This window comes from Papaver somniferum, unplaced genomic scaffold, assembly GCF_003573695.1.
Source record: "Papaver somniferum cultivar HN1 unplaced genomic scaffold, ASM357369v1 unplaced-scaffold_115, whole genome shotgun sequence".
Taxonomy (NCBI): domain Eukaryota; kingdom Viridiplantae; phylum Streptophyta; class Magnoliopsida; order Ranunculales; family Papaveraceae; genus Papaver; species Papaver somniferum.
The window spans coordinates 3,305,149-3,314,357 of record NW_020620492.1 but is presented as its reverse complement, the minus strand read 5'-3'; the positions used below and the strand labels follow the sequence as shown (position 1 = coordinate 3,314,357).

Here is a 9,209-nt window from a genome sequence, read left to right as displayed (position 1 = left end):
TGACCAAACTGCCCTTATCAAAAATAAGTCAAGTAAATATTATAGTCTGTGAAAATGACCATTTTACCCTTACTGGAAGTAAGGTTAATAAATGTAATGGAGACTGTGAAAATAACCAAACTACCCTTATTCGGAAATAAGTAAAGTAAATATTACAAACTATGAAAATGAGCATATTACCCTTGATGGAAATTAGTGCAATAAATATTATGGAGACTGTGAAAATGACCAGACTATCCTTATCTGAAATAAGTAAGGTAAATATTACAATCTGTGAAAATGACCATATTACCCTTAATGGAAATTAGTGCAATAAATATTATGGTGACTGTGAAAATGACTAGACTATCGTTATCGTAAATAAGTAAAGTAAATATTATATATTGTGAAAATGACCATATTACCCTTATAGAAAATAAGTGCAGTAAATATTATGGAGACAGTGAAAATGACCATTTTACCCTTACAGCCGTACAGGTAAAATGGTCATTTTCCGGTCAGGGTAAAATGGTCATTTTCACATTCTATAATATTTACTTAACTTATTTCCGATAAGGGTAGTCTGGTCATTTTCTTTGTCACCGTTATATTTATTGCACTAATTTCTAGTAAGGGTAATTTGGTCATTTTCACTGTCAATGATATTTACTTTACTTATTTCCAATAAGTGTAGTCTGGTCATTTTCACAGTCTCCATAACATTTATTGCACTTATTTCCCCTAAGGGTAAAATGGTGATTTTCACAGACTGTAATATTTACTTTACTCATATCCGAAAAGGGTGGTCTGGTCATTTTCACAGTCTCCATAATATTTATTACACTTATTTCCAGTAAGGGTAGTATGGTCATTTTCATTGTCTATAATATTCACTTTATTTACGATAAGGATAGTCTGGTCATTTTGAGAGTCTCCATTATATTTATTGCACTTATTTCCGATAAGGGCAAAATAGTCATTTTTCACAGTCTGTAATATTTACTTTACTTATTTTAATAAGGGTAGTCTGGTCATTTTCACAGTATTGCACTAATTTCCATTAAGGGTAATATGGTCATTTTCACAGTCTGTGATATTCACTTTACTTATTTCCGATAAGGATAGTCTGGTCATTTTGACAGTCTCCATAATATTTATTTCACTAATTTTCAGTAAGGGTAAAATAGTCATTTTCACAGTCTGTAATATTTAATTTACTTATTTTTGATAAGGGTAGACTGGTCATTTTCACAGTCTCCATAATATTTATGTCACTAATTTCCAGTAAGAGTAGTATAGTCATTTCACCCTTTGTGTGATATTTATTGCACTTATTTCTAATAAGGGTAGTTTGGTCATTTTGACGGGCTCCATAATATTTATTGCACTTACTTCCAGTAAGGGTAAAATAGTCATTTTCACAGTCCATAATATTTACTTTACATATTTTTGATAAGGGTAGTTTGGTCATTTTCACTGTCTTTGTGATATTTATTGACTTATTTCTAGTAAGGGTAATATGATCATTTTCACAATCTGTAATATTTACTTTACTTATTTCCGATAAGGGTAGTATGGTCATTTTAACTGTCTCCATGATATTTTTTGCACTAATTCCTAGTAAGGGTAATACGGTCATTTTTACTGTTTGTGTGATATTTATTGCACTTATTTCTAATAAGGGTAATATGGTCATTTTCATTATCTGTAATATTTATTTCACTTATTTCCGATAAGGGTAATATGGTCATTTTCACTATCTCCATGATATTTATTGCACTAATTTCTAGTAAGGGTAATATGGTCATTTTCATTATTTGTACTATTTACTTTACTTATTTCCGATAAGGGTAATATGGTCATTTTCTTAATATGTAATATTTACTTTACTTATTTCCGATAAGGGTAATCTGGTCATTTTCACTCTAGTAATCTTTGAACCTGTGATGTTCAATTCTGATGTTACAGGTTACTAGAGTTTGAAACTCAGGTCTAACTCTAGTAAATGATGTTCATCCGAATCATAAAACTCAGTTCTAACTCTGGTAATCTTTGAACTCGGGATGTTCAAATCTGATAAATTTCATCTTCAGTTCACCCGAATGAGAAACTCAGGTCCAACTCTAATAATCTTTGAACCTGTGATGTTCGAATCTGATATATTTCGTCTTCAGTTCATCCGAACGAGAAACTCAGGTCTAACTCTAGCAATCTTTGAACCTGTGATGTTCGAATCTGATATATTTCGTCTTCAGTTCATCCGATCGAGAAACTCAGGTCTAATTCTAGCAATCTTTGAACCTGTGATGTTCGAATATGATATATTTCGTCTTTCGTTCATCCGATCGAGAAACTCAGGTTTATCTCTAGCAATCTTTGAACCTGCGATGTTCGAATCTGATATATTTCGTCTTCAGTTCATCCGACCGAGAAACTCATGCCTAACTCTAGTAATTTGATATATTTCGTCTTCAGTTCATCCGAACGAGAAACTCAGGTTTAACTCTAGCAATCTTTGAACCTGTGACGTTCGAATCTGATATATATTTCGTCTTCAGTTCATCCAAACGAGAAACTCAGGTCTAACTCTAGCTATCTTTGAACCCGTGATGTTCGAATATGATATATTTCGTCTTCAGTTCATCCGATAGAGAAACTCATGTCTAATTCTAGCAATCTTTGAACCTGTGATGTTCGAATCTGATATATTTCATCTTCAGCTCATCCGAACGAGAAACTTAGGTCTAACTCTAGCAATCTTTGAACCTGTGATGTTCGAATCTGATATATTTCGTCTTCAGTTCATCCGACCGAGAAACTCATGTCTAATTCTAGTAATCTGATATATTTCGTCTTCAGTTCATCCGAACGAGAAACTCAGGTTTAACTCTAGCAATCTTTGAACCAGTGATGTTCGAATAATATATATCTCGTCTTCAGTTCATCCGAACGAGAAACTCAGATCAAACTCTAGTAATCTTTGAACCTGTGATGTTCGAATCTGATATATTTCGTCTTCAGTTCATCCGACCGAGAAACTCACGTCTAATTCTAGTAATCTGATATATTTCGTTTTCAGTACACCCGAACGAGAAACTCAGGTTTAACTCTAGAAATCTTTGAACCTGTGATGTTCGAATCTGATATTTTTCGTCTTCAGTTTATCCGAACGAGAAACTCAGGTCTAACTCTAGCAATCTTTGAACCTGTGATGTTCGAATCTGATATATTTCGTCTTCAGTTTATTCGATCGAGAAACTCAGGTCTAATTTTAGTTATCTTTGAAGATGTGATGTTCGAATCTGATATATTTTCGTCTTCAGTTCATCCGATCGAGAAACTCAGGTCTATTTCTAGTAATCTGATATATTTCATCTCCAGTTCATCTGAACGAGAAACTCAAGTCTAACTCTAGCAATCTTTGAACCTGTGATGTTCGAATCTGATATATATTTCGTCTTCAGTTCATCCGACCGAGAAACTCATGTCTAATTCTAGTAATCTGATATATTTCGTTTTCAGTACATCCGAACGAGAAACTCAGGTTTAACTCTAGCAATCTTTGAACCTGTGACTCGAATCTGATATATTTCGTCTTCAGTTCATCCGAACGAGAAACTCAGGTCTAACTCTAGCAATCTTTGAACCTGTGATTTTCGAATCTGATATATTTCGTCTTCAGTTTATCCGATCGAGAAACTCAGGTCTAATTTAGCAATCTTTGAACCTGTGATGTTCGAATATGATATATTTCGTCTTCAGTTTATCCGAACGAGAAACTCAGGTCTAATTCTAGTAATCAGATATATTTCATCTCCAGTTCATATGAACGAGAAACTCAAGTCTAACTCTAGCAATCTTTGAACCTGTGATGTTCGAATTTGATATATATTTCGTCTTCAGTTCATCCGATCGAGAAACTCAGGTCTAATTCTAGCAATATTTAAACTGTGATGTTCAAATCTGATATATTTCGTCTCTAGTTCATCCGATCGAGAAACTCAGGTCTAATTCTTGTAATCTGATATATTTCGTCTTTAGTTCATCTTAACAAGAAACTCAGGCCTAACTCTAGCAATCTTTGAACCTGTGATGTTCGAATCTGATATATTTCGTCTTCAGTTCATCCGATCGAGAAACTCAAGTCTAATTCTAGCAATCTTTGAACCTGTGATGTTCAAATCTGATATATTTCGTCTTCAATTCATCCGATCGAGAAACTTAGGTCTAATTCTAGTAATCTGATATATTTCGTCACTAGTTCATCTGAACGAGAAACTCGGGTCTAATTCTAGTAATATTTGAACCTGTGATGCTCGAATATGATATATTTCGTCTTCAGTTCATCCGAGCGAGAAACTTAGGACAAACTCTAGCAATCTTTGAACCTGTGATGTTCGAATCTGATATATTTCGTCTTCAGTTCATCCGAACGAGAAACTCATGTCTAATTTTAGTAATCTGATATATTTCGTTTTCCGTACATCCGAACGAGAAACTCAGGTTTAACTCTAACAATCTTTGAACTTGTGATGTTCGAATAATATATATCTCGTCTTCAGTTCATCCGCACGAGAAACTCAGGTCAAACTCTAGTAATCTTTGAACCCGTGATGTTCAATTCTGATATATTTCGTCTTCAGTTCATCCGAACGAGAAATTGAACTCTAACTTTAGTAATCTTCGAACATGGTATGTTCAAATATGATATATTTCGTCTCCAGTTCATCCGAATGAGAAAGTCAGATAAAATTAAAATTATCCCAAAATATTAGATAAGATAGACAATTATACTTAAACGGTCTGGTCCGGTTTAAAGGCTTGACGATAACTATACATAGCCCGAGTGAAAACCATTTCATTTTCAACCGGTCATTCCCTCACTCAAACATAAACATCTTTTAGTCTATGCTTCTCGCTCACCATCAACTTGTGCATCTCTAGCCATCCATTATGCATTGATCCAATGATAAGCACAACAGAAACTGAAAAGGTCATATGGATCGCTGACCTGTCAAAAGTTCTACACTAATTCAGCACATGCACATCGCACACGTTCACCACGCACTAGAAACTAACCCTAATACATTCCTTCATTTCATATCAATCTTCTCTTCCTTTCCTTTCTCCCTCTTCTCTCCTTTCTCTTTCCTCCTCAGCGGCGGAACTCTTTTTTACAATCTTCTTCTTCTTCATTCACTGAATCACTGTCCAATTTAATAACAATAAGATTCAAGAATCCACTGATGATAACAAAGAAGAAAATCTTAGATCATTTTCTTAATCTACAGTAAATCACGACGACAAAGATGAGAAAACAAATCGAAAGGTAAATTCTTTAATCCCCGTCTCTCTGTAGATTTTTTCTCTACTGATTTTTGAATTGAAGATCCAATTGTTTTGATTGCAGTGTTGCTGATGCGGTATTCTTTGCTGAAGATGGTTACTCAATTGTTGGTTTTAAGGTTACATATTAGGGGGGTTTGTTCTGTTGGATTTAGGGTTACAGATTAGGGGTTTGTTTTGTTAGATTTAGGGTTACAGATTAATGGTTTCTCTATGGTGAAAACGGGGACTACTTTGGTTTGTATGATTTTGTAGGTGATGCCCAAGTTCTTGAAAGGTTTGGAAGCTCGGGATCAAGGTTACTTGTTCTCAAGAGACTGAATCACATTATTGAAAGGTTAAATCTGATTTTTTTTTTGGTTTTGGATGTGTAGGTGACAAGACATACACTATTGAATATCTGATGCTTTGTGCTTTGTTGTGATAGCCTAGTAGTATGACAGAAGAAAGCTGCTCAAGAAGCCACTATAACCTCAGCTGCAGGAGAAAGTATTATTGAGCTTAAGGTCAAGACCTTGGGTTCACAGATCTGAAAACTCCGTGTTGAAAAAAAATGTAAATCTCTCTCACAATCATCGAATTGGGGGTTTGTTCTACTATTTTAAGTTACGGGTTGAGATTAGTATGTTGATTTACGGTTCCTCAATGATTCTTGAGTTGGATTTTATTTTGTTTAATTCTTGATTTTGGTAAAGTTTTGATAGTCTTTTTTTGGGTTTGAAGTCTCATTTATTTATGGAAGTGATAGGTTTACTGTGATAGCATGGGGTGGGGTTTTGATTTCGGTTCAGATTTGAACTTGGTTAGCTTAGTGGAAGTAATGTTTTTGTTAGCTTTTTACCTTTATTTCTCTATTTGCACAAGCAAAATTGTTGCTTTTCTTCTCTATGTATTTGTACTTTTCTTTACTACTTACTTGGTCAAAGAATTTGATCTTATTCTCTCTGTAACTTGTGTTACTAGGAGAGAAAAACTTTGCATATGTTCACAGGTCAATACTCAGTTGAATAGCTCTCTGAATCTAACTGGTTGTTTCTTGGCGTCTCATTCTAATCCTTGTTCAGAAATGCATTGGCTACTTGAAATTCTATAGATTTAACTGTAGGTAACCTAAGTGTGCTGGTTTACTACGACCAACACTAGAATTAACCCTCAAATGTGCCAAGCTCTTTTTTTTATGCGAATGCAAAATCATGTGTAGATTCATTCCACTTATGTAAGGAAAATCTATCTTAACTAAGACTGACTGGATTTCTTATGTTTTCGAGAACTCTTAAATTGTGCAGAGTTTTTTTTTTATAATTCTGAAGATATTATATATACTAGCTTTGTTTCTCTTTTGACGTATGGTGTCAGATTTCTCAGATGTTGATGAGCTAAAAAATATACAGAGAAAGAACTGGTAGACGCTAGGTGTAAACTTGTCCTTTGTTGATGAGCTAAAAAGAATTTCTGGTATGTTACTTGTCATTTGTTCCAAAGCTTGTCTTTTGAACATTTCTCTTGGGTTTGACATTGTAGGAAATTGTAGATTTGAGCTTTAATAGTGATTCTTTTCTAGTGGCTTTATGTCGGGTGTAAACTTGAAACGAGTGTGTTGTTGCGGCTTAGGAAATTAATATTTAAACAAATCAGTTCTTGGTAAAGCGACATAACTGCAGTGCAAGGTTTAGAAGCAACAGAACTGCAACATGTACTCTGTGCAAGTGGTGCTCTTTATCCCTCTCTTTTCAAGTATATTATTATGGGTTTCTTACATTAGTTAGATGCCAATGTTGTAGGTCTAGCGCATTACCATATACCTGTTACATTATTTTGAATAGAGAGAATACAACAACAGCCTGTTAGTAGACAAATATAGCGATTGTGGCACCACAGAGGGAAGTTCCTCAATATAAGAAAGTCAGATTACTAATTTGTAGATATATAATTCTCTTCTTGAGATGTATATCTTGCAAAATGTATCTGTTGGCATGAGGCTTAGACACAAGAGTATGAATGTCAAATATCTTTTTTCCATAAAAGGTGTTTTACAATCTTTTGTAAGTCGTTTAACTCTGTTTCACATATCTTTGTCATACACATAAATTGATGTTCTGTTATGGTTTTGAGAGAATCTATTTTGTACAAGGATGATAACTATTTTACATGCACTACCATATGATATGTCTTTCTTTATTTCTGAATTACTGAATCTGAATTCATTGAAGCTGGGCTGATGTCACAGGTTGGTGTCCAAGCATCGAAAATGCAAATGTGTAATACCAAAGGTAAGCCTTATTATACTCTTATATTTATCTTTGATCACTTGGATTTGAACGTTTGATTGTATTTTTATCTCTGCCTCCTTACCAGGTAGAAGGTTACGCAGTTGGTGGAGTACAAGTATTGGTATTGTAGATGGTTATTGAATTAACAGTAGCTGCTGCAATGTCATTTTTATCCAGACAGGCCCATAGGTACTTACTTTCCATAATCGTCTCTGATGTAAGAAACATAAAATGTGAGCATCATGAGTTAGAGCTTTTCTTATTGTCTTTCTTAACTAAGTTGGTCTCACCAATTATGTTGCAACAAATGATGGCTTAACTAACTGCTTCTGTAATTTGAATAGGTGTGGATGAAACATGACATGATGCTGCATTATAGATGTTACTAAGTAAGTATGTTTCTTTCACTTCGGATTTGTGTGCTTACACGATGACCAGAAATTCCCGAGTGGTTTAGTGCAATTGGTAGTTTTCTCAAAGGTGCTAATAACACACTCTTGTAATGGCATGATGTGGTTTAGCGCAATGGATCAGATGTTGCGAGTGTTTGTAAGAGAGTATGTAAGAGGAGAAGAGCATTAACATGAGTCTGCAGTTAACCATCATTCTTGCTTCTGATCTATAGTTCTCTTTCGCTCAAGTAATTCTCCATTCTGAATATGTTCATATGGTTTACATAGTGATACTTGTTATAGTTTAGTAATGGTAGCGCAGTTGATGGGTAATGGCTCTAGTGAATGATGCTATGAATGTCTTATTAACCCTGGCGTATGTTAGAATAATTATGGTGTTTGCTTGATCTGCAGTTGTCCTTATTGAAGTTGGGCTTGTTTCTGTTTGGTTGCAGCTCACGAGTGTTTGCTTGATCCTACACATGGCAAAGGATCAGAAGATAGATGATGGTGGTCTTTGGAGCAGTTGCAGTATAAAATGTATGTGTGGAATATGTATGAAGAGGTTGGAGAACTTTATCCATGTTTTGAAGTTATGGTGAGGTTAGGGATTGTAGATGTGATATGTATGAATTGCGGATTGAAAGAGAATAGATTGCAGTTGTGTTTCAGGTTTAATTGTACTGCATGTTTGTAAACTAGAACATTAAACTAGAACATGATGGTAGAATCTGTGTAGTTTGTGGTTTATTTGTAGTTCAGGCCTGTAAACTGAGAGTGCAGGTCCATCATCGTGACCTGTATCGCAGGCCTGTAAACTGGAAGCCCGGATCCATGAAAATCTGGGCTACCCATTTTTTTTTAATTGTGACTTAAAGAATTGTCACGGGTTTAGCTGGAACAAGAAATGTAATTAAAAAAAAACGTGTCAACCTCTTAAAAACAACACGCGTCAACAAATATTGTTGCAAATCAATAGCCACACTTATAGGTGTTACTGTATATGTAACAAAAAGTACCACGTGTCATCCAAAGAATTGTTGTAAATAAAGAGTAACAGTTAAAACCGTTAAGATATATGTGACAAATATGACACGTGTCGCAATCATAAAATTAGGTCAATTGTGGCTATTAATTATTGTTACGCTTTTTATATGTGACTGTATCTGGATATTGTTACAGATAATACCGTTACAAAACACCATCACAATTATTAATAACG

General features: G+C 34.6%; 1 long non-coding RNA gene across 9 annotated transcripts; it reads left to right on the top strand.

Annotated features, from left to right (window-relative positions):
- The first annotated feature begins 5,079 nt into the window (after positions 1–5,079).
- On the top strand, positions 5,080–8,852 carry LOC113329226. 9 transcript variants are annotated; one of them, XR_003349757.1, is made up of 8 exons: positions 5,080–5,308; positions 5,390–5,662; positions 5,753–5,880; positions 6,691–6,780; positions 7,536–7,595; positions 7,681–7,784; positions 7,940–7,984; positions 8,443–8,852. It is a non-coding gene; the product is annotated as an uncharacterized LOC113329226 (long non-coding RNA). The 9 variants fall into 9 exon arrangements; XR_003349754.1 differs by lacking the exon at positions 6,691–6,780 and adding an exon at positions 8,117–8,235 and having other exon boundaries at positions 5,081–5,308; positions 7,553–7,595; XR_003349755.1 differs by lacking the exon at positions 6,691–6,780 and adding an exon at positions 8,117–8,235 and having other exon boundaries at positions 5,081–5,308; positions 7,553–7,595; positions 8,402–8,852.
- The last annotated feature ends 357 nt before the right edge of the window (positions 8,853–9,209 follow it).